Genomic DNA, 22,728 nt, shown 5'->3' with positions numbered 1-22,728 from the left:
GGGGGAGGAAGTTTGGGGGGGATCAGACTGCACGGAGCGGGGAGGAGTTTGGGGTGGGATCAGACTGCACGGGGGGGGGAAGAGTTTGGGGGCGGAGGGGTTGCCGCGGGGTCTCCTTTCCCGAGTGGGGGCGGGGCATCAGCTGCGGACGCTCCCGTCTCTGAGGCAGGAGCCCCGCCCAGGAATGGGGAGGGGCGGGATCAGGGGGAGTAGGGAAAGTAGCCGCAGTGGCTTGTGGGAAACTGAGTGCCCCTGTCCGCAGCTCCCATCGGCCATTGCAGGGCCAGGGCAGGCCCGGCGCTGTTCGTTTGGGCGGGTGCAGCGGAAGTGACATCACAACGGGTTATTGACGAGGGAGCGACGCGGTTGGTCCCGTTCTCGTGTCACTCCAAGTGTCAGCGACGCATCCTGGGACTTGTAGTTCTCATAGTGCGGCCTCCCGGGGCATGTCGCAGTCCGCCCCGCCCCCCGTCATAGCCCCGCCCCCGTCATAGCCCCGCCCAGCGTGTTCCAGCTTCTCCCCGCCCCCACCTGCATCTCAGGACGTCCCGGCAGCGCTACTCAGGCCCTGCTCACGTCGGCCCGAGCCCTCTGCACGGCCCCCCCCCCCCGGGCGACCTGCACCCCCTTCCCCACCCCCTGCCGAATCTGCACCCCCTTCCCCACCCCCCCAGTCCATTCTGCACCCCCTGCCCAATCTGCACCCCTTTCCCCACCCCCAGTCCTTTCTGCACCCCCTGCCCAATCTGCACTCCTTTCCCCACCCCCCAGTCCATTCTGCACCCCCCGCCCGACCTGCACCCCTTCCCCACCCCCAGTCCATTCTGCACCCCCTGCCCAATCTGCACCCCTTTCCCCACCCCCAGTCCTTTCTGCACCCGCTGCCCAATCTGCACCCCTTTCCCCACCCCCCAGTCCATTCTGCACCCCCCGCTCGACCTGCAGCCCCTTCCCCACCCCCAGTCCATTCTGCACCCCTCGCCCAATCTGCAACCCTCTTCCCCCACCCCCAGTCCATTCTGCACCCCCCACCCGACCTGCACCCCCTTCTCCCACCTCAGTGCATTCCACCCTACCAGCCCAATCTGCACCCCTTTCCCCACCCCCCAGTCCATACAACACCCCCTGCCCAACATGCAACCCTCTTCCCGCACGCTCCAGTCCATACAACACCCCCTCCTCAACCTGCACCCCCTTCCCTGACCACCAAGTGTATTCAACCCTTCCCCTCCCACGCAAGCTGCCTCTCATGTGTTTCTCTCTTGTTGCTCTCTCGTATTGGCCAATACGTTCTGTCTGTGTCTGTCTGTGTCTTTGTCCTTGGTCTGCTTCTGCCGTGTCCTTGTACAGGACACGTGCAGGCATTCCAGGTGAGCATCTCCACGGGTTAAGGGCCCAGGAGCTAAGGGGAATTGTGCAGGTACGCCAGTCGCGCAAGGGAGAGCACGGGAGACCAGTGGTGCGTCATGGCGGACTGACTCAGTATTGTTGTAATGGACCCGATACAGAGGGGCGGTCTAAAGCAGTGGTCTCCAACCTTTTTACACCCAAGATCACTTTTAAATGACAGACCAAGCCAAGATTTACTGCCCTGCCCTTTCCTTGAAGCCCCGCTCTCTCTATTCTCCTCCTCTCCATCACTTGCTGTCCCCAATCCTTATACTGCTACTTTTCTTTAAAAAAACCAATTCTTCTGTAGAATGAGGTTTTTCCAACCTTTGGCCTGTCTAGACTGGACCAAATGTCAGAAAAAAAACCCCTTCTTTTGGAAGCCACCTTATTCCTTGGGGAAAGAGGAATATAGGGGTGACCGAAAGAGCCTGATTGCTCTTCCACTAAAAAAGCGGAAGAACAAACGCAACCCTGGATGCAGAAGAGTTTTTCTGAGATATCTCCAGAATCCTGAAAAACTCCTGCAGTCTAGCCGGACCCCCGCTGGGTTGAGACAGGATGTGTAGTCTCTGCGGTGGGAATGAGGGATTTGGGTGTGGGAAGGGGTGAGAGGTGCAAGCTCTGGGAGGAAATCTGGATGGAGGAGGAGGTGGAGAAGGGGACACTGGCTCGGGGAGGGGGCTCCAGGCTGGGCGGTGTTGGGATACTAAGCAAGTCACAGGCTTGTGGATGTGAGGGTGCAGGAATTTGGGTTGGGGTATGTGAAGGGCTCAGGGCAGGGGGTTCCAGTGTTTGATAGGCTCAGATCTAGGGTCTGGGGAAGGGGGAGTGCAGGAGTGGTTGTGGCCAGATGGGGGCTTGGCCCCAATTGGGGGTTTGTTGGCCAAGCTCCATTTTTAAATAAAATACTATGTTAAGCACAAAAAGTTTCTGCATTGTCTTTATTTATGAGAATGGCAGGGAACCTGCCTTGAGTCAGGGGTCACTGACGCATAGAAAAGTCCTTTGGGAGCAGGGGACACAATACTGGGGAGGGGTGCTAGTGGGTTCTGGGACAGGGAACAGGGTGCCAGTGGGGACAGGGGAGAGGGGGCAGGGTGCCAGGACAGGTTTCTGCAGCAGGGGACAGGGTGCCAGAGGGAACCGATTCCTGCAGGGGGGGCAGGGTGCCGTGGGACAAGTTTCTGCAGAGTGGGGAAGGGTTAGACAGCGGGGTGGGGGGGGGGGCAAGGGAGAGGGAACGGGGCCAGGAGGGCGGGGAACAGGTTTGGGGCAGGGAGTTCCCTACACCAGCCACGGAGGGAAGCCTCCGACCCGCGCTCCCTCCGGACTGACCGCAGGGCAGCCAGGCTGGAGTGAAGAGAAGCGGCTGCCCGGAGAGCTGGTCATGGCGCTCAGCCAGGGTGCAGCAAGCTCCACGTGGGCAGGCGCAGAAGAGAAGCCGCCGATCAGCTGGAGCACGGGGCAGCGTCTTTCTGCTGAAAGCCACAGTCAGCTGGCTGGGGTGTTTCAGCCCTCCAGACCTGCCAGCTCCCACCATTCCTTGCAGCTACTCACCTGTGTTGTTGCTCGGTGAGTAGCTGCTCCTCAAATGAGGAAATCTAATGTAAATGTACTGCGCACGCACGCAGTTCAGAGAGGGCTGAAGAGCTACTCTTAGAGCCTCAACATCTACCGGTAGATCGTGATCTATTGGTTGGTGACCACGGGGCTAAAGGCTAGAATTCCCGCAGCCACAGACCTTAGCGAGTGAGAGCTCACGCTGCGCTTTTTCTTCTGTCCTTGCAGAGGAATCAGTGCGGGGCCATGGGCGGAGAAGAAACCGTCCGAGATGGACTTGAGCTGCCTGGACGTGATTCTCGGGACACGTGAAGGGTCCTCAGTGTTCAGCCTTCCCATGGCTCTGTGTGAGTAAGAGATGCGTGCTTTCAAATCTTCAAGCGTCCTGGCAGTAGGTTTCTTCTGAGGCAGAGAGCTTCCTGCTGGGGCACGGAGTCTGGTGGCTAGGGAACTGGTGAAGGGGCAGTAGGCGGTTCAAGAGAGCGTGGATAGAGACTCAAGGCCTCCTTTCTCTCCGCGTTCCTGTAGTGACAGCGGGAGGGGGTGGCCGATGGTGGGAGGCTGCGGTGCGATGGTGGGAGGAGAAGCGATGCCGCGTCCTTGCGGACTGAAACGCTAAGTTGTTTGTTTGTTTTTTCCCCTCTGCTGTGTTCGGTAGCGAGCGATAAGAAGTCAACCCTCCCGGTGTCCTCCCGTCTGGGGACAGAACGGAAACAAGAACAGCGAGCTCGGGAGCTTGGTCGAAGCGAGGCGAGAACCGTCCGGCTGGGAGCGGAGCAGCCGTCGGTGTCACGGAGATAAGTGTCGGGTCTGGAAATCTCTCGGCTTACGGCCCACTCGTCCCTATGAAGGGAAGTCACGTTTGCTTAGACAGCGAGTCCGAGCGGAGGTTCCCGAGGTGCTTCCTTGGTGGTGGGAGAAACAGGGCTCCCGTTTGTCAGGGGTGCTGGTTTCTCTGGAACACGGCGTCCTTCTCAGCAGACGCTTGGCTCGAGGGGGAAGACGCAAGGTGGTAAGGTTTCCGGCTGCCTCTCGTGTGTTTCTCTCTTGTTGCTCTCTCGTATTGGCCAATACGTTCTGTCTGTCTGTTTCTGTCTGTGTCTTTGTCCTTGCTCTGCTTCTGCCGTGTCCTTGTACAGCACACTTGCAGGCATTCCAGGTGAGCATCTCCACGGGTTAAGGGCTCAGGAGTCAACGGGAATTCTGCAGGTACGCCAGTCGCGCAAGGGAGAGCGGTGGTGCGTCATGGCTGACTGACTCAGTGTTCTTGTAGAGGGCCCGATACAGAGGGCGGGGGGGGAAAGGGCTAAAGGATAGAACTCTTGCAGCCACAGACCTTAGCGAGTGAGAGCTCATGCTGGGATTTTTCTTCTGTCCTTGCAGAGGAATCGGTGCGGGGCCGTGGGCGGAGAAGAAACCGTCCGAGATGGACTTGAGCTGCCTGGACGTGATTCTCGGGACACGTGAAGGGTCCTCAGCGTTCGGCCTTCCCATGGCTCTGTGTGAGTAAGAGATGCGTGCTTTGAAATCTTCAAGCGTCCTGGCAGTAGGTTTCTTCTGAGGCAGAGAGCTTCCTGCTGGGGCACGGAGCCTGGTGGCTTGGGGACTGGTGAAGGGGAAGTAGGCGGTTCAAGAGAGCGTGGATAGAGATTCAAGGCCTCCTTTCTCTCTGCGTTCCTGTAGTGGCAGCGGGAGGGGGTGGCCGATGGTGGGAGGCCGCGGTGCGATGGTGGGAGGAGAAGCGATGCCGCGTCCTTGCGGACTGAAACGCTAAGTTGTTTGGTTGGTTTTCCCCCCTCTGCTGTGTTCGGTAGCGAGCGATAAGAAGTCTTTGGTGAGGCTGCTGGGGGAGGGACTCTGGCGCCGCTCTCGGGTCGCGCTGCTGGGGGGGTGTCTCCAGCGCTGCTCTAGGGTGGCGCTGCTGGGGGGGGTCTCCAGCGCTGCTCTAGGGTGGCGCTGCTGGGGGGGGTCTCCAGCGCTGCTCTAGGGTCGCGCTGCTGGAGGGGGGTGTCTGGCGCTGCTCTCGGGTCGCGCTGCTGGGGGGGGTCTCTGGCGTCGCTTTCAGGTGATGCTGCTGGGGTGGGTCTCTGGCACCGCTCTCGGGTTGTGCTACTGGGGGGGGGGGCTCTGGCGCCAATCTCCTGGAACTGCTGGGGGGGAGGGTCTCCGCTACTGGGGGAGGGGGCTCTGGCTCCGCTCTCGGGTCTCGCTGCTGGGGGGGGTCTCTGGCTCCGCTCTCGGGTCTCGCTGCTGGGTGCGGGTCTCTGGCTCCGTCCTCGGGGCATCCTGCTGGGTGGGGGTCTCTGGCTCCGCTCTCGGGGCATCCTGCTGGGGGGGGGTCTCTGGCTCCGTCCTCGGGTCGCGCTGCTGGGGGGGGTCTCTGGTGCCACATTCAGGTGATGCTGATGGGGGGGCGTGTCTGGCGCTGCTCTCGGATGACGCTGCTGGGGGGTGTCTCTGGTGTCGCTCTCAGGTGGAGCTGCTGGGGTGGATCTCTGACGCCTCTTTCGGGTGATGCTACTGTGGAGGGGTCTCTGGCGCCGCTCTTGGGTGACACTGCTGGGGGGGGATCTCTGGTTCCGCTCTCAGGTCGCGCTGTTGTGGACGGTCTCTGGCGCTGCTCTTGGGTGACACTGCTGGGGGGGGTCTCTGGCGCTGCTCTCGGGTGGCACTGTTGGGGGGGTCTCTGGCGCTGCTCTCGGGTGGCGCTGCTGGGGGGGTCTCTGGCGCTGCTCTCGGTTTGCGCTGTTGGGGGGGGTCTCTGGCGCCGCTCTCGGGTTGCGCTGCTCGGGGGGGGGTGTCTGGCGCCGCTCTCGGGTTGCGCTGCTGGGGGGGGTGTCTGGCGCCGCTCTCGGGTTGCGTTGCTGGGGGGGGTCTCTGGCGCAGCATTCCGGTGACGCAGATGGGGGGGTGGGTGTCTGGTGCCGGTCTTGGGTCACGCTGCTGAGGAGGGGTCTCTGGGTCCGCTCTTGGGTCGCGATGCTGGGGGGGGGTCTCTGGCGTCTCTCTCGGGTGATTCTTCTGGGAGTGGTCTCTGGCCCCTCTCTCGGGTGATTCTTCTGGGAGTGACCTGGGGAGATGGTCTGGGAGTGACCTGGGGAGATGAGATCTTGGCAAACCTGCAGCAGGGAGAAGGAAAAGGAGCAGGCCCCTGAGCCCCTCCCGGAGGAATGAAAACAAATAGCTAAGGAGGGAAGGGAAATGGACATTTGCTGAAGTGTTGAGAGAGGACAGAAAAGTGTCTCGGCAGCGTGTGACAAGTTCGGTCAACCTGTTCGCTGAGGAGCCTCATCCAGTGGGTCCAGTTAACTGGGGGGGGCGGGCCTGGAGCAGCACCCCGCCCCCCATAGGCAGAGATCTGCTTCACTGTCACAGGGCCCCTTGCACCGCAGACAGAGAGCCGCCAGCCTGTCCACCTGTCCCCGTTAATTAGCTAACCAGTTAAACAGGATTTTACATCCCTCATTCCAGCTGGCCTCAAAGATCAAAGGGACGGTCTCCTAGGGTCTCTGCAGGTGCCCCTGTGGCCCGTCTCTCTACAGAGATCTCACAGCAGGGGCCGGGTACTAAAGGCACCAAGCAGCTGGCGGAATCACGGAGAACAAGGGGTATGGGGTCGGGGGCAGGGTGAGACCCTCTGGACAAGAGGCAGGGGGTCCAGGCTGCCAAATGTGTCGCGGAGAACCTCCATCTATCAGACGCGGCTTCCTCTCCGCGCTTGCAGAACCGAGCAGCTAAAAGTGTTAGAAGCCAAATCAGAGCGGCTCGTGTGTGTGTCAGAAACGGCTACGGGGAGCCAATTGCGACGGCAGCTGTTTGTGACGTCACACCGGCCCCGGGACTGCGGCGTCATCGAGTAGCCGCTGAGAATTCAGGAGTCCATCGGCTGCTCTGTGAACCGACATGGACCGGCCCCGGCCCCACGGGCTCTGCTTTCCCTGGCCGCCACCCTTCCCCACGTGCCTCAGTTTCCTCCTCTGCAATCACCTCATCCCCTCCCCTGGATCCGGCACCTGCCCCTCGCTCCCCAGCGGGGCCCAGGCTGCGCTGCAGCCCGGCCGGCCACTCCCGCCCGTCACCCGCAGGACCAGCCGCGGCCCAGCCCCCTGAACTGCGCCGTGGCGGGCTGCTCCTGCCCAGCTCCACCAGGCGGGCTTTGGGGCGGGAGGGGCGCCCGGATGGGCGGAGGGAGCCGCAGTGGCCTGTGGGAGATGGAGATGTGGCAACTACATCTCCCAGCAGCCACTGCGGGGTCAGCAGCACGTGAGAGGGGCAGGGACCCGCGCCTGCTCTCCCAGCGCACAGTGCGGGGCGTCCTGATTGGAGCGCCAATGGAGCGTGACTCAAGGGCGTGTCCTAAAGCTAAGGGTGGCCAATAGGCTGTCGCGGACTGATCATAATGGACTGCTCTGTCCGCGAATGGGCTTTGAGTAAAGGGCGTGTTCTGAATCGGAGGCGCCCAATAGGCTGACCCGGCTGCACCTTAACGGACAGCTCTGTCTGCAAATGGGATGTAACTAGGGGGCACGCCCTGCCACTGCTCTCGACCAATAGGCTGTCCGGGGTGGGGTGTGTGGCCTGGAGGAGGAGGGGGCGCGAGGGAAGATGGGGGAGCGGGCTGGGGGTGGGGTGTCTGGCCTGGGGGAGGAGGAGGCGCGAGGGAAGGTGGGGGAGCGGGCTGGGGGTGGGGTGTCTGGCCTGGGGGAGGAGGGGGCGCGAGGGAAGATGGGGGAGCGGGCTGGGGGTGGGGTGTCTGGCCTGGGGGAGGAGGGGGTGCGATGGAAGGTGGGGGAGCGGGCTGGGGGTGGGGTGTCTGGCCTGGGGGAGTTGGGGGTGCGAGGGAAGATGGGGGAGCGAGCTGGGGGTGGGGTGTCTGGTCTGGGGGAGGAGGAGACGCAAGGGAAGATGGGGGAGCGGGCTGGGGGTGGGGTGTGTGGCCTGGGGGAGGAGGGGGCGCGAGGAAAGATGGGGGAGCGGGTTTTGCTCAGGAAGGCCAGGTAGGAATAGCTGGTGGGCGGGAGGGGTGCAGCCAGCCAGGCCTGGTGCATGGAAGGGTGATGCTAGGGATGCTCAGTGGAGCTGAATCAACGACCGTAATTTAGCGAATATATCCCGCACACGAATATATCCTGCAGTGTTTTCTATTTGAGTAAAAAACCTCTTTTATACCCCGCGCACGAATATAACCCGCAGGGCATACAAGATTTTTCTGTGCCGGGGGTATATTCGCTGGGGGCATGTTTACGGTGGGGGGGGGGGGAATAGCCACTCACCGCCCCAGGTTCCAGCACAGCTGCTAGCCTCCGGGCAGGGGAGCGCTCACCACCCGGTTCCTGCCCAGCCGCAGGAAGGGGCAGGGGCGTGAGCACAGGAGAGAGGGGCGGGGACACAGGTGGCTCTCCATGGCACTGGCTCCCATTCCCCCCACTTTACTGCTGATAGAGAGGCGTGGCGCGGAGGGTGAGGGGGGCAGACGGAGCCGGTACCTGCACGAAGCTTTCCAGCCAGCTCCCCGCATGTGCCAGCTATCGCAGGCAGCAGTGGCAGGCGGGGTGGAGGTCGTCAGGTCTCACTGCGGACGGAGGCAGCTGCGTGAGATGCCGGGGCAGCGTCAAAGGAAGCAGTCCGTGCGGGGGGGGGGGGGCTTCCTGGGAGTGGGGGCTGGGAGCGCACTGGCTGCCGGCCCCACCTCAGGAGACTATCGAATAGTCGTGGAACCGACAGTATTTTGTGCGCTTCCAGGACTATTCACTTCATGGCTGCCTAACGTCCCTGCTTGCCTTGCGGTCAGCGCGGGCTGGGGATTTGGATGGGGAGGGTTTGAAGGGGATATGCTGGTAGGGGTCCTGGATTTCGTTTCTGTTGCTATTGGGTTGGAAATAGCAGAGTAAATATGCCTTATCAAGGTACCGTCACAGCCAGATCCCAAGGGAAGTATGGTTCTGAGGCTGGCTAGACCATCGGGCTCCGTGGGTCACGGGAGACGGCAGTAAGGGAGGCTGCAATGGACAGGAGGAGCGCTGACCAGCACGGGGGGAAGGGGTCACATTCAGGTAGTCAGCAAAGGGGCTGGCCGGGGGCTGGAGAAACACTCCGGACAGTGGGTTGAAATCTGAACTGGGTCTAGGTTCCCTGCCTGCTCGCGGTGCGGGAGAGAAACCAGGAGTCGGGAGGCACAGGGCGATGGAAACCCAGGCAGGACGCCGTGTCCCTGAGGAATGGGGAGCAGGGAGTGGACTGAGCGGAGAGGGGCTGGGAGTAGGGAACGGGAACTAAGCGGACCCAGCTGCGTCCAGGGTATTTCCCGTGGATCTCGTGGGTGGGTTTGGTCTGAAGTGCTCTGTTGGCATCCAGGCCCCCCCTCTGCCATCTCAGCTTTCCTCCGGGGACTGCTCTCTGTTGATTTTGCTTTCCACAGTCGCTCTGTCAGGTCGAGTCCAAGTCTGGTTGGAATCAAAATCACTTTTCTTCAGGGGATAATTGGATTCTTGTATCCTGGAGGGGCTCGGTGCTTGGCACTGGGGGGGCAGGAGGGGGTGAGGGGCCGGGGGGGTGCTTGGCACTGGGGGGCAGCAAGGAGGGGGTGAGGGGCCGGGGGGTGCTCGGCACTGGGGGGCAGCAAGGAGGGGGTGAGGGGTCGGGGGGTGCTCGGCATTGACGGGGCAGGAGGGGGTGAGGGGCCGGGGGGTGCTTGGCACTGGGGGGGCAGGAGGGGGTGAGGGGCCGGGGGGTGTGAGGGGCCGGGGGGGTGCTCGGCACTGGGGGGCAGCAGGAGGGGGTGAGGGGGGGGTGGGGGGCCGGGGGGGGTGCAGGAGGGGGTGAGGGGTCGGGGGGTGCTCGGCATTGACGGGGCAGGAGGGGGTGAGGGGCCGGGGGGGTGCTCGGCACTGGGGGGCAGCAAGGAGGGGGTGAGGGGCCGGGGGGGTGCTCGGCACTGGGGGGCAGCAAGGAGGGGGTGAGGGGCCGGGGGGGGTGCTCGGGGGGGGGGGGCGGGACTGGGGGGGGAGGGGGGTGAGGGGCCGGGGGGGTGCTCGGCACTGGGGGGCAGCAGGAGGGGGGAGGGGGGTGGGGGCTGGCGGGGGGGGGGTAGGAGGGGGTGAGGGGCCGGGGGGGTGCTCGGCACTGGGGGGCAGCAAGGAGGGGGTGAGGGGTCGGGGGGTGCTCGGCATTGACGGGGCAGGAGGGGGTGAGGGGCCGGGGGGGTGCTCGGCACTGGGGGGCAGCAGGGACGGGGTGAGGGGCCGGGGGGGGGGGCGGGGGGGTGTGGCAGGGAGGGGGTGAGGGGCCGGGGGGGTGCTCGGCACTGGGGGGGCAGGAGGGGGTGAGGGGCCGGGGGGGTGCTCGGCACTGGGGGTGTAGGACGGGGTGAGGGGCCGGGGGGGTGCTTGGCACTGGGGGGCAGCAGGGAGGGGGTGAGGGGCCGAGGGGGGGTGCTTGGCATTAGGAGGGGGTGGGGCCAGGGCGCGGGAGAGCGCAGGCGCGCGCAGCGCTGGCTGGGCGGGAAACTCCCGGGACGCTCGCGCTGACGAGGCGGGCGGGAAAACGCTGAGGGGCGGAGCCTGGGGGGCGGGGCGGGAGCTGGCAGTGACGTGGAGCCCCCCTCTCCCGCCTGCTTCTCTCCGGGCCCCACGCTGGACATCGGCGGGGCGGCCCCTGGAGGAGGTGGGGGGGCGATTTCTGTCCCCCCCGGCGCTGCAGCGCCCCCCCCGGGGAGCAGCGCCCCCCCCGGGGGCAGCGCCCCTGTGACCCCCCCCCCGGCCGCGTGTCGCGCCCCCCCCCCCACGTGGTGCCGGGGGAACGGGGCTGAGGCCCCTCCTTTGGGGCGCGGGAGCTGACCCGGGCTCCAGTCACGTGGGTGTCTCGGGGAGGGGGGGGGCTGCGGGGCGCGGGAGTGTCACGTGCCCCCTCCCACCGCCGGGGAGCCGCGCGCCCCTCGAGGGGTGGTTCCCGCGGGCGGGGCACGCACAGAACGTGTCCCGCACGCGGGGGGGCGGGGCGGCCTGAGCCCTGCTCCCCGCGCTGCTCGCTGCCTGGGGGCGGGGCCGGGTGCCCGCTGAATCCCCCCCTGTGCCCGGGGGGGGGCAGTTCGGCGGGGGGGGATGCTCTGGCCCTGGCTGCCCGCAGTGCCGCCCAGTGCCCGGCTGTGCCTCCTGCAGAGGCCGAGAGCGTCCTGGGTGGGGGCGTGTGGGGAGAGGGGGGAGTGGCTGAGAATTGGGGGGCAAACAGGTGACAGACAAACCAACCCACAGAAAAGCCTCCCTGCCTGGCCCCCAGCTGAGCGGAGAAACGTCCCCCTGGCGGCCAGAGCATTGCAGGGCCCAGCCTAGTCGCTTTGTGCGCTCCAGCCCCACGGCGTGGGGAGGGGGCGACGGTGGAGGAGCCCCAAGCACCCAGGCCTTAGGTTCCCCACCCGCCTTCTAAGCAATGAGCATTTTAGGCCCTGGCTGGACTAGAGAAGGGGGCTCCAGGGGAGTTGCCGCTAAAGGCGCGCGGCCGCGCACAAACACCCCTCTGCCGCCCACCTCCGTTGCGGAGCCTTGCAGCGGCACTCGCCTTCCTGCTGGACGGGGAATGGCGCGGTTGTTTTCCTGATCTGGTGGAGGGCGGCTGCCCCGTTGTGTCCCTGCTGGGGCAGCCTCGCCCCACCTCCAGCTGCTCTTGGGGCTTCTGTTTGTTTCTGTTCATACAGTTTGCTGCAGTTTTCCATCCACGAGGACCTGCATGAAGCTGGTCCAACCAGAGATATGGGGATCGACTTTTAAGAGTAAGAGGTTTTGTTTTTAAAGCAGGGGTGAGGAACCTAATACCCCAGCTCACGTGAGTGTGGCCCTCGAGACTCAAGGTTCCCACACTAACCCTCTAGCTCCCCTCCAGATTGGAGCAGACAAAATCTGCTAGCCTGCCCCGCCCCCCTCCTCACAAGCTCCGGTGTGCGAGGGGAATGTGGGAAGCCTCTTCCTCCTTCTCAGTTGGGGCATGTGTTAATGCGGATGGTGGGGTTTGGGATTTTTTTTTCTTCACACTTGTGTGTAGGGTTGCTAGGTGTCTAGCACTGAGCCAGACAGCCCGGTAGTTGCACTTTTTGTCCGGTAAATAAATTTAGAAAATACCGGACATACAAAATGTCCAGTATTTTCTGCTTTTCCTCTGCGCCCAGCAGAAATAAGCCGGGGGCGGGGAGATTGGCTGACTAATTAAAGGGGTCACAACTGGATTTTGCTCAACAAAAATGTTCCTGGTGGGGTTTTTTTGTTTGGTTGGCTTTTTTTCCTCAACAAAAATTTTCCTGGCTCTTTTTTTTTTTTTTTTTTTGCTGAAACCATCTGGCAACCCTACTAGTGTGTGCCTTCCGCCCCCCCCTCTCCCCAATAAGGTTCCCCACCCCGTCTGAAAGCGAGAGTTGGGAGAACAGGTTACCTTGCGTTCCTGTGTCCTTATAAGGAAGTTGAAGGCTACTATAAAATCCCCCCTCATGGTCTCCTCTTCAGACTAAAGAAACCTAAATCCCTCAGCCTCTTCATAGAGCAATTGCTCCAGCCCCCTAATCATTTTGGTTGTCCTCTGCTGGACCCTCTCCAATGTGTCCACATCCCTTCTGTAGTGGGGGGCCCAGAACTGGACACAGTACTCCAGATGTGGCTTCACCAAAGCCGAATAAAGGGGAATAATGACATCTCTGGATCTACTGGCAATGCTCCTCTTGATGCAACCTAATATGCCATTAGCCTTCTTGGCTACAAGGGCACACTGTTGACTCATCTCCAGCTTCTTATCCACTGGAACCCCCAGGTCCCTGTCTGCAGAACTACTACTTAACTGGTTGGTCCCCAGCTTGTAACTATGCTTGGGATTCTTCCGTCCCAAGTGCAGGACTCTACACTTGTCCTTGTTGGACCTCATCAGATTTCTTGTGGCCCAATCCTCCAATTTGTCTAAGTCATTCTGGACCCTATCTCTGCCCTTAGGCATCTTTTAGCCTTTTTGTTCTATTATTGTTTTTCTATTTGGTACTAGAAAATCAAACTTTCCTCCTGCTTGGGCCTCAAGTTTCACTCCAGCAGCCCTTCCACAAGTAGAATCGTCTGCAAAATAAAATGTCAGGGCTACCGTCATTAAGGTGCTTGTCCCTGTAAGGACATGTGACTGAACTGGTTGTTCAGAAGGTTTCTGGTGAATTGGTTTATGCACAGGTATGCCTCCCGTTCTTCTTTAACCACCGCAGTCTCTTGTTTTTGTCCGGAAGCAAATTCTCTGCCAAGCCACCTTTTTTCCCTTTCATGTAATTGTCTGCTCTTTCGTTCGGTGTGGTAGACTTGTTCTAGTGTGGCATTAGACAACCGAGCCACAGAAAAGTCTGCCTTGGTACCACTGAGTACCGGCCCAGACCAAAGTAGCTTTCAGACACCTTAAGAGAGTCTTGATTTGCAATTCTCCCCTTTCTTCTCCTTGGATTTTCAACTAGGAAAGTGTGCTAATCATCTGCTTTTGCGGAAAAACTTGCCAGCTGTCTACACTGGCCGCTTGAATTTCCGCAAAAGCACTGACGATCTCATGTAAGATTGTCAGTGCTTTTGCGGGAATACTATGCTGCTCCCGTTCGGGCAAAAGTCTTTTTCCGAAAGACTTCTGCGCAAAAGGGCCAGTGTAGACAGCAGAGATTTCTTTTCCGCAAAAAAGCCCCGATGGCGAAAATGGCGATTGGGGCTTTTTTGCAGAAAAGCGCGTCTAGATTGGCCACGGACGCTTTTCCGCAAAAAGTGCTTTTGCGGAAAAGCGTCCTGCCAATCTAGACGCGATTTTCCAAAAATGCTTTTAACAGAAAACTTTTCCGTTAAAAGCATTTTCGGAAAATCATGCCAGTGTAGATGTAGCCTGTATCTAGCGGTCATGTGAGCTAAGATCAGCTCATATGGCTGGAGTCTGCAAACATACAGTTTTTCAAGACAATCCTGAGGAGACAACATTGATATGTGTATGTTAAAGGAGGAAAGTTTACATACCCAGTATCTTGTGAAGAACTTGTCACCTCAGCACAGGGTCCCGGGGCGGGCTTTACCATAAGGGACCCGGAGAGATCATCTAGGCCAGCTGGAGGGGGCAGGGGAGGGGAGAGGAGAGGAGGTTGGCCACTGAAAATGTTGCAGTATTAATTTTCCTTTTATTTGACTTCATATCAAACAAATATTTACAGTTTAAATGACCTTGTTAATTCTCCCTTGTGTTAGTACTCTTTCTTCCAGAACGTTTTAAAAACACAGACGAGACATGTCTTCGCCTGGGTGGCAGGCGTCCGAAGAAGGGCACGTGACCTCGATCTTGGAGCACGAGACAAAACTCACTCCGCTCCTGGAGGGGAAATGTTAGAGGCAACACTGAGCTCCAGTGAGCAGCAGCCAGGTGACGCACGTGTGTGTCCTTTCCACACACCTGGGGTGGCCTAGCTCCTAAGCGTTCTCTGTCTCTCTTTTTCGGTCCCTGTAGACTTGGAGGAGATGAGAGGCTGGCCACCCGGTGGCAGAGACCGAAAGGAGCCACCCCCCCCCCCCCCCCGAGACCCTGCCGGCAGATGGAAACCAGACAGCGATCTATGGAAGAAGAGCAAATAGCAATTGGCTCAAGGTAAGTATCGAGGGAGGGCCGCACAGACGTTTGCGAGCGTGGCACGGGTCCCTGAGAAAAGGCCCTCTGGCTCGTGGTGGAAGAACTTGAAAATACGAAGTACAAAAGTCACAGTGTTGTACTTAAAAGAAGTACTCGGGATCTTTTTCAGAGGGATAAGGCAACACGCCACATTTATTGATCACACACACACACATTATATATATATATATATATATATATATAATTTATTTATTTATCACATGCATATGATAAGTATTGATTATTCTATGTCACTCATGCACTCACACACACGCACACGCACAAGCACACGCCGTCTTGCTGTTGTTACCAACTTGTTGCTCCCCTTAACTTCACTGGCCAGGTGAGTTAGATGGGGGAGGGGTGGAGCCGGGCTTCTGCTGATCCGGATCGATGCTCCGATGGTGACAAGATGAGACCCGGAGTCCTCTGCAAGACAACTCACTTTTATAGCAGCTTCCCTCTTATGCAAATATATCCCAGATTCAAAATCTGGGCCTGTGTCCTTGGGTCCCTTTGTGGGTGCTGTCTGTTAAGAGAGGGTGTTTTCCAAAGAAGGTGCTTGCTTCTAATCCCCAAGGCCTTCAATATGTCTGCTCTTCTTTCTTGAGCCCTCTTGACACCTTGGGTCTGGCTTCCACCCCCTTTTCAACTGGTGTAGCTCTCTGGAGGTGCTTGGCTCCCAAGAGTGACTCATTCACACCTCGTTCATTCAACTGGGCAATTGATTACAGAGTGGGGGGAGAGAGTGGGGGAAAGATCTTATTCTACTCCTAGCAAATGACATTTTTACCTCTTTAACTATATACTCTGTATTAGAACCCTATGTAGAAAACTAAGTTACAAGGTTATATGGATTCAGGTTCTAATACAAAGTGACAAGGTCATATGGATTAATACAAAGTGACAAGGTCATATGGAGAGGCACAGTGTCAAGTCATATGAAGTACATAGGTTTATCTACAACAGAAACTGAACACCGATTTTTGTATTTTTAAAAATGTCATTAATCCCCCCCCCCCCCCCCGCCCCCCGCATCTCCTGGCTGGCGATACTTAACGTGTCTAGGATCATACGGAAAACTAAGTGAGTAGGCTGCCAATTGACCTAGTGTCACGCAAGCTGAGTTGGCAAAACTGGGATTGAAATAAAGACTTGGTCTCCCAGCAGCACCGAGGAGCCCCAGCCATGGATTAGGGCCTCGTGGGAATAGTTGTCTCCCAATTGATCTAATCTTTGGCTTTTGAGTTTAATATTATTGGTGAGTCCTTCTAGGCGACTGTTACTCGGTGTGCATGCGTGCGCACGTAAGTATGAGTGCAAGTGTGTGCGTCCGCAAGTGTCCATTTGCGTGTGTGTGCACGTGCCTGCGTGCGGGCAGATTGAGCAGATGCGTGTGTGGGCATCTGAGCGAGGGCATGAGTGGGCGCTCAGGCGTGTTAATCTGTTAATTCGCGTTTGTGAGTGTGTACACGCATCCCTGCGTGTGAGCATTTGGCAGGGTGAGTGGCTGTTGCACGGGCGTGTGCGTCTGACGTGTGCCAGTCAGACGGTGCCCTGGCAGCAGTAGCTCCTGGAAAGCGACACCCCTCCCCTCCCATCTGGAGCATGCAACTGGGATGAGAGGGGCAGGGAAGAGTAGCACTGCTGCAGCGCGTTTCAGCACGAGGCTCTAACTACCGCGCGGTAGCTGCTCCTTTTGTATCCGACGTGGGGCAACAAGGAGCGGCCTCGCATCATGCCGGCGCCACGTGCGTTCAGTCCCACGGACCGGAAGTGACGTTTGCTCGGTCCACAGCCTGACAGCAACCGACTGGGAACCGTGACCGGAAGGTGCCCAGGTACGAGCGCTCAGCTGGTGCCAGGTCAGCGGGTGGTAGGCAGGAGACACGGGGCCAGGCGGGACGGGTTCAGACACGGGGTGCCTGGCTGGGACAGAGACTGGGGTTGGAGGTTTCCTGCGGCGGTGCAGCCAGCGTAGGCCACCAGCTCCCGTGGTACGTGGGGCAGAGGAAGGACAGCAGAGTGGAGGCTGGAACCGCTCCGACAAGGCACCACTCTGCTTATGGTTGCCAGATGTCCAGTTTTGAACTGGACGGTCCAGGGTTTCAGCTTTTTCTTCGGGAAACAAATTGAGAAAATATAAATGTCCGCGAAAGCGGCAAGGACTTCTGTGCCACAGGACTCCTCGCTGCTTTTGCAGATTCAGCCTAACGCGGCTACTCCTCTGATAAATGTCGGGTATTTTCTAAATCAGATGGAATGCAGATTGTGATGTCATGTCAGGCGTGTCTGGTATTTTTGGTGAAACCATCTGGCAACCCTAGCTCTGCTCCTTGCTTGGCCGGGGTGGCGCCCTGCCTCTGTGGCAGGTCCTGACGTCACAGGGAGCGTGTTCCCCAGGAAATCCGGGCAGTGCAGCGGCTTCCGGTCCGCGCCACCCGGCCCCAAGGGAGCGGCGGCGGGAGGCGGCAGCGAGGTCAGAGCGTGACGCTGCCCCGCCCGGATCTCAGCCCTTGGGCGCCCCAGTGTGCACCCCGCCCGGCCGGGCCGCTCCCCTGTAGCTCCGCCCCCAGCGCTGCGCCCGCTGCCTCGTGGCCCGGCTTGGTGCGAAGCTGCCACTGCCGGCTACGAACAGCAGCGCACTGCTAGTGACGTCATTGCCCTGGCGCGGTGCATGCAAATGATGGAACGCGGGGCACGTTCTATCGGCTCCCCGGCGAGTGACACGTGGGTTTGTGTGGCACACAGACGGGTCCCAGGCTCCGTCATTAATGGCAGGGGCGGGGCCTGGTCTGGGGCCGGGGCCACTGACTGGCAGGAACTCAGCTGGGACACAGAAGTGAGCGGCAGAAAACTCCTCGGGGTCTCCGGAAAATCCCCGCGCGGCCCCTCTGGACTTGTGAACGGGACGCAGCAGAGGCAGCCGCCCCCTCCCCCCCACCTGCCTCACGCTCCCCGCTGCACTTTCGAAGGCAACTGCAGCATCAGTTGGGGGGATCAGACTGCACGGGGCGGATAGGAGTTTGGTGGGGGGGATCAGACTGCATGGGGCAGAGAGGAGCTTGGTGAGGGGGAGCAGACTGCACGGGGCAGAGAGGAGCTTGGTGAGGGGGAGCAGACTGCACGGGGCAGAGAGGAGTTTGGTGGGGGGGAGCAGACTGCACGGAGCGGAGGGGAGTTTGGGGAGGGGAGCAGACTGCACAGGGCGCGGAGGAGTTTGGTTGGGGGATCAGACTGGACGGGGTGGAGAGGAGTGTGGTGGGGGGATCAGAGTGCACGGGGCGAGGAGGAATTTCGGGGGGATCAGACTGCACGGGATGGAGAGGAGTTTGTTGGGGGGGATCAGACTGCATGGGGTGGAGAGGAGTTTTTTGGGGGGGATCAGACTGCACGGGGCGGAGGGGAGTAGACTGCTCGGGGCGGGGAGGTGTTTGGTGGGGGGATCAGACTGCGCGGGGCGGAGACGAGTTTGGTGGGGGGGATCAGACTGCGCTGGGCGGAGAGGAGTTTGGTGGGGGGGGATCAGAGTGCACGGGGCGGGGAGGAGTTTGGTGGGGGGGGAGCAGACTGCGCTGGGCGGAGAGGAGTTTGGTGGGGGGGGATCAGAGTGCACGGGGCGGGGAGGAGTTTGGTGGGAGGGAGCAGACTGCACGGGGCAGAGAGGAGTTTGTTGGGGGGAGGGGAGCAGACAGCACGGAGCGGAGGGGAGTTTGGGGAGGGGAGCAGACTGCACGGGGCACGGAGGAGTTTGCGGGGGGATCAGACTGGACGGGGTGCGGAGGAGTTTGGTGGGGGGGAGGGGAGCAGACTGCACGGGGCAGAGAGGAGTTTGGTGGGCAGGGATCAGACTGCACGGGGCGGAGAGGAGTTTGGTGGGGGGGATCAGACTGCACGGGGCGGAGAGGAGTTTGGTGGGGGGGATCAGACTGCACGGGGCAGAGAGGAGTTTGTTGGGGGGAGGGGAGCAGACAGCACGGGGCGGAGAGGAGTTTGGGGAGGGGAGCAGACTGCACGGGGCGTGCAGGAGTTTGGGGGGGCGATCAGACTGCACGGGGCGGGGAGGAGTTTGGTGGGAGGGAGCAGACTGCACGGGCAGAGAGGATTTTGGTGGGGGGGAGTAGACTGCACGGGGTGGGGAGGAGTTTGGTGGGGGGGAGCAGACTGCGCTGGGCGGAGAGGAGTTTGGTGGGGGGGATCAGAGTGCACGGGGCGGGGAGGAGTTTGGTGGGGGGGACCAGACTGCACGGAGCGGAGGGGAGTTTGGGGAGGGGAGCAGACTGCACGGGGCACGGAGGAGTTTGCGGGGGGATCAGACTGGACGGGGTGCGGAGGAGTTTGGTGGGGGGGAGGGGAGCAGACTGCACGGGGCAGAGAGGAGTTTGGTGGGCAGGGATCAGACTGCACGGGGCGGAGAGGAGTTTGGTGGGGGGGATCAGACTGCACGGGGCGGAGAGGAGTTTGGTGGGGGGGATCAGACTGCACGGGGCAGAGAGGAGTTTGTTGGGGGGAGGGGAGCAGACTGCACGGGGCGGAGGGGAGTTTGGGGAGGGGAGCAGACTGCACGGGGTGTGGAGGAGTTTGGGGAGGGGAGCAGACTGCACGGGGCGCAGAGGAGTTTGGTGGGGGGGATCAGACTGGACGGGGTGGAGAGGTGTTTGGTGGGGTGATCAGACTGCACGGGGCGAGGAGGAATTTCGGGGGGAGCAGACTGCACGGGGCGGAGAGGAGTTTGTTGGGGGGGAAGGGAGCAGACAGCACGGGGCGGAGAGGAGTTTGGGGAGGGGAGCAGACTGCACGGGGCGTGGAGGAGTTTGGGGGGGCGATCAGACTGCACAGGGCGGGGAGGAGTTTGGTGGGGGGAGCAGACTGCACGGGCAGAGAGGAGTTTGGTGGGGGGGATCAGAGTGCACGGGGCGGGGAGGAGTTTGGTGGGGGGGAGCAGACTGCACGGGGCGGAGAGGAGTTTGGGAGGGATCAGACTGCACGGGGGGGAAGAGTTTGGGGGGGATCAGACTGCACGGGCGGCGAGGAGCTTGGGGGGGGATCAGACTGCACGGGGCGGACAGGAATTTGGTGGGGGGGAGGGGAGCAGACTGCACGAGGCGGAGAGGAGTTTGGTGGGGGGGAGCAGACTGCGGGGCGGAGAGGAGTTTGGTGGGGGGGATCAGACTGCACCGGGCGGGGAGGAGTTTGGTGGGCGGGGGATCAGACTGCACGGGGCAGAGAGGAGTTTGGGAGGGATCAGACTGCATGGGGCATAGAGGAGTTTGGTGGGGGGGAGCAGACTGCACGGGGCGGGGAGGAGTGGGGGGGAGCAGACTGCACGGGGCGGGGAGGAGTTTGTTGGGGAGCAGACTGCACGGGGTGTGGAGGAGTTTGGTTGGGGGATCAGACTGGACGGGGTGGAGAGGAGTGTGGTGGGGGGATCAGAGTGCACGGGGCGAGGAGGAATTTTGGGGGGATCAGACTGCACGGAATGGAGAGGAGTTTGTTGGGGGGGATCAGACTGCACGGGGCGGGGGGGAGTAGACTGCTCGGGGCGGGGAGGTGTTTGGTGGGGGGATCAGACTGCGCGGGGCGGAGAGGAGTTTGGTGGGGGGGATCAGACTGCGCGGGGCGGAGAGGAGTTTGATGGGGGGGATCAGACTGCGCGGGGCGGAGAGGAGTTTGGTGGGGGGGATCAGACTGCTCGGGGCGGAGAGGAGTTTGGTGGGGGGATCAGACTGCACGGGGGGGAGGAAGTTTGGGGTGGGATCAGACTGTACGGGGGGAGGAGTTTGGGGGGGATCAGACTGCACGGGGCGGAGAGGACTTTGTTGGGGGGGAAGGGAGCAGACAGCATGGGGCAGAGAGGAGCTTGGTGGGGGGGATCAGACTGGACGGGGTGGAGAGGAGTTTGGTGGGGTGATCAGACTGCACGGGGCGAGGAGGAATTTCGGGGGGAGCAGACTGCACGGGGCGGAGAGGAGTTTGTTGGGGGGGAAGGGAGCAGACAGCACGGGGCGGAGAGGAGTTTGGGGAGGGGAGCAGACTGCACGGGGCGTGGAAGAGTTTGGGGGGGGCGATCAGACTGCACGGGGCGGAGAGGAGTTTGGTGGGGGGGAGCAGACTGCACGGGCAGAGAGGATTTTGGTGGGGGGGAGTAGACTGCACGGGGCAGAGGGGAGTTTGGGGAGGGGAGCAGACTGCACGGGGGGGAAGAGTTTGGGGGGGGATCAGACTGCAGGGGGTGGGGAGGAGTTTGGGGGGGGATCAGACTGCACGGGGGGGAGGAAGTTTGGGGGGGATCAGACTGCACGGAGCGGGGAGGAGTTTGGGGTGGGATCAGACTGCACGGGGGGGGGGGAAGAGTTTGGGGGCGGAGGGGTTGCCGCGGGGTCTCCTCTCCCGAGTGGGGGCGGGGCATCAGCTGCGGACGCTCCCGTCTCTGAGGCAGGAGCCCCGCCCAGGAATGGGGAGGGGCGGGATGAGGGGGAGTAGGGAAAGTAGCCGCAGTGGCTTGTGGGAAACTGAGTGCCCCTGTCCGCAGCTCCCATCGGCCATTGCAGGGCCAGGGCAGGCCCGGCGCTGTTCGGTTGGGCGGGTGCAGCGGAAGTGACATCACAACGGGTTATTGACGAGGGAGCGACGCGGTTGGTCCCGTTCTCGTGTCACTCCAAGTGTCAGCGACGCATCCTGGGACTTGTAGTTCTCATAGTGCGGCCTCCCGGGGCATGTCGCAGTCCGCCCCGCCCCCCGTCATAGCCCCGCCCCCGTCATAGCCCCGCCCAGCGTGTTCCAGCTTCTCCCCGCCCCCACCTGCATCTCAGGACGTCCCGGCAGCGCTACTCAGGACCTGCTCACGTCGGCCCGAGCCCTCTGCACGGCCCCCCCCCCCCGGGCGACCTGCACCCCCTTCCCCACCCCCTGCCGAATCTGCACCCCCTTCCCCACCCCCCCAGTCCATTCTGCACCCCCTGCCCAATCTGCACCGCCTTCCCCACCCCCAGTCCATTCTGCACCCCCTGCCCAATCTGCACCCCTTTCCCCACCCCCAGTCCTTTCTGCACCCGCTGCCCAATCTGCACCCCTTTCCCCACCCCCAGTCCATTCTGCACCCCCCGCTCGACCTGCAGCCCCTTCCCCACCCCCAGTCCATTCTGCACCCCTCGCCCAATCTGCAACCCTCTTCCCCCACCCCCAGTCCATTCTGCACCCCCCACCCGACCTGCACCCCCTTCTCCCACCTCAGTGCATTCCACCCTACCAGCCCAATCTGCACCCCTTTCCCCACCCCCCAGTCCATACAACACCCCCTGCCCAACATGCAACCCTCTTCCCGCACGCTCCAGTCCATACAACACCCCCTCCTCAACCTGCACCCCCTTCCCTGACCACCAAGTGTATTCAACCCTTCCCCTCCCACGCAAGCTGCCTCTCATGTGTTTCTCTCTTGTTGCTCTCTCGTATTGGCCAATACGTTCTGTCTGTCTGTTTCTGTCTGTGTCTTTGTCCTTGCTCTGCTTCTGCCGTGTCCTTGTACAGCACACTTGCAGGCATTCCAGGTGAGAATCTCCAAGGGTTAAGGGCTCAGGAGCCAACGGGAATTCTGCAGGTACGCCAGTCGCGCAAGGGAGAGCGGTGATGCGTCATGGCTGACTGACTCAGTGTTCTTGTAGAGGGCCCGATACATAGGCGAGACGGGGGGAAAGGGCTAAAGGATAGAATTCCCACAGCCACAGACCTTAGTGAGTGAGAGCTAACGCTGGGCTTTTTCGGCCACCCTTGCAGAGGAATCAGTGCGTGGCCGTGGGCTGAGAAGATAGCGTCCGAGATGGACTTGAGCTGCCTGGACGTGATTCTCGGAACACGGGAAGGGTCCTCAGCGTTCGGCCTTCCCATGGCTCTGTGTGAGTAAGAGGTGCGTGCTTTGAAATCTTCAAGCGTCCTGGCAGTATGTTTCTTCTGAGGCAGAGAGCTTTCTGCTGGGGCACGGAGCCTGGTGGCTTAGGGATTGGTGAAGGGGCAGTAGGCGGTTCAAGAGAGCGTGGATAGAGATTCAAGGCCTCCTTTCACTCCCCGTTCCTGTAGTGGCAGCGGGAGGGGGTGGCCGACGGTGGGAGGCTGCGGTGCGATGGTGGGAGGAGAAGCGAT

At 61.3% G+C, this 22,728-nt stretch overlaps 1 long non-coding RNA gene across 1 annotated transcript; it reads right to left on the bottom strand.

The window, feature by feature from the left end:
* Window positions 1-2,315: 2,315 nt before the first annotated feature.
* LOC142819391 (uncharacterized) lies at window positions 2,316-9,437 on the bottom strand. The gene is made up of 2 exons (XR_016347795.1): window positions 8,439-9,437; window positions 2,316-6,071 (listed from the first exon to the last, which is right to left on the bottom strand). It is a non-coding gene; the product is annotated as an uncharacterized LOC142819391 (long non-coding RNA).
* Window positions 9,438-22,728: the final 13,291 nt, after the last annotated feature.

This window comes from Pelodiscus sinensis, chromosome 24 (genome assembly GCF_052426305.1).
Source record: "Pelodiscus sinensis isolate ZL-2025 chromosome 24, ASM5242630v1, whole genome shotgun sequence".
NCBI lineage: Eukaryota > Metazoa > Chordata > Testudines > Trionychidae > Pelodiscus > Pelodiscus sinensis.
Note: the sequence above shows the minus strand (reverse complement) of the source record. Positions and strands in the feature narration are given on the sequence as shown.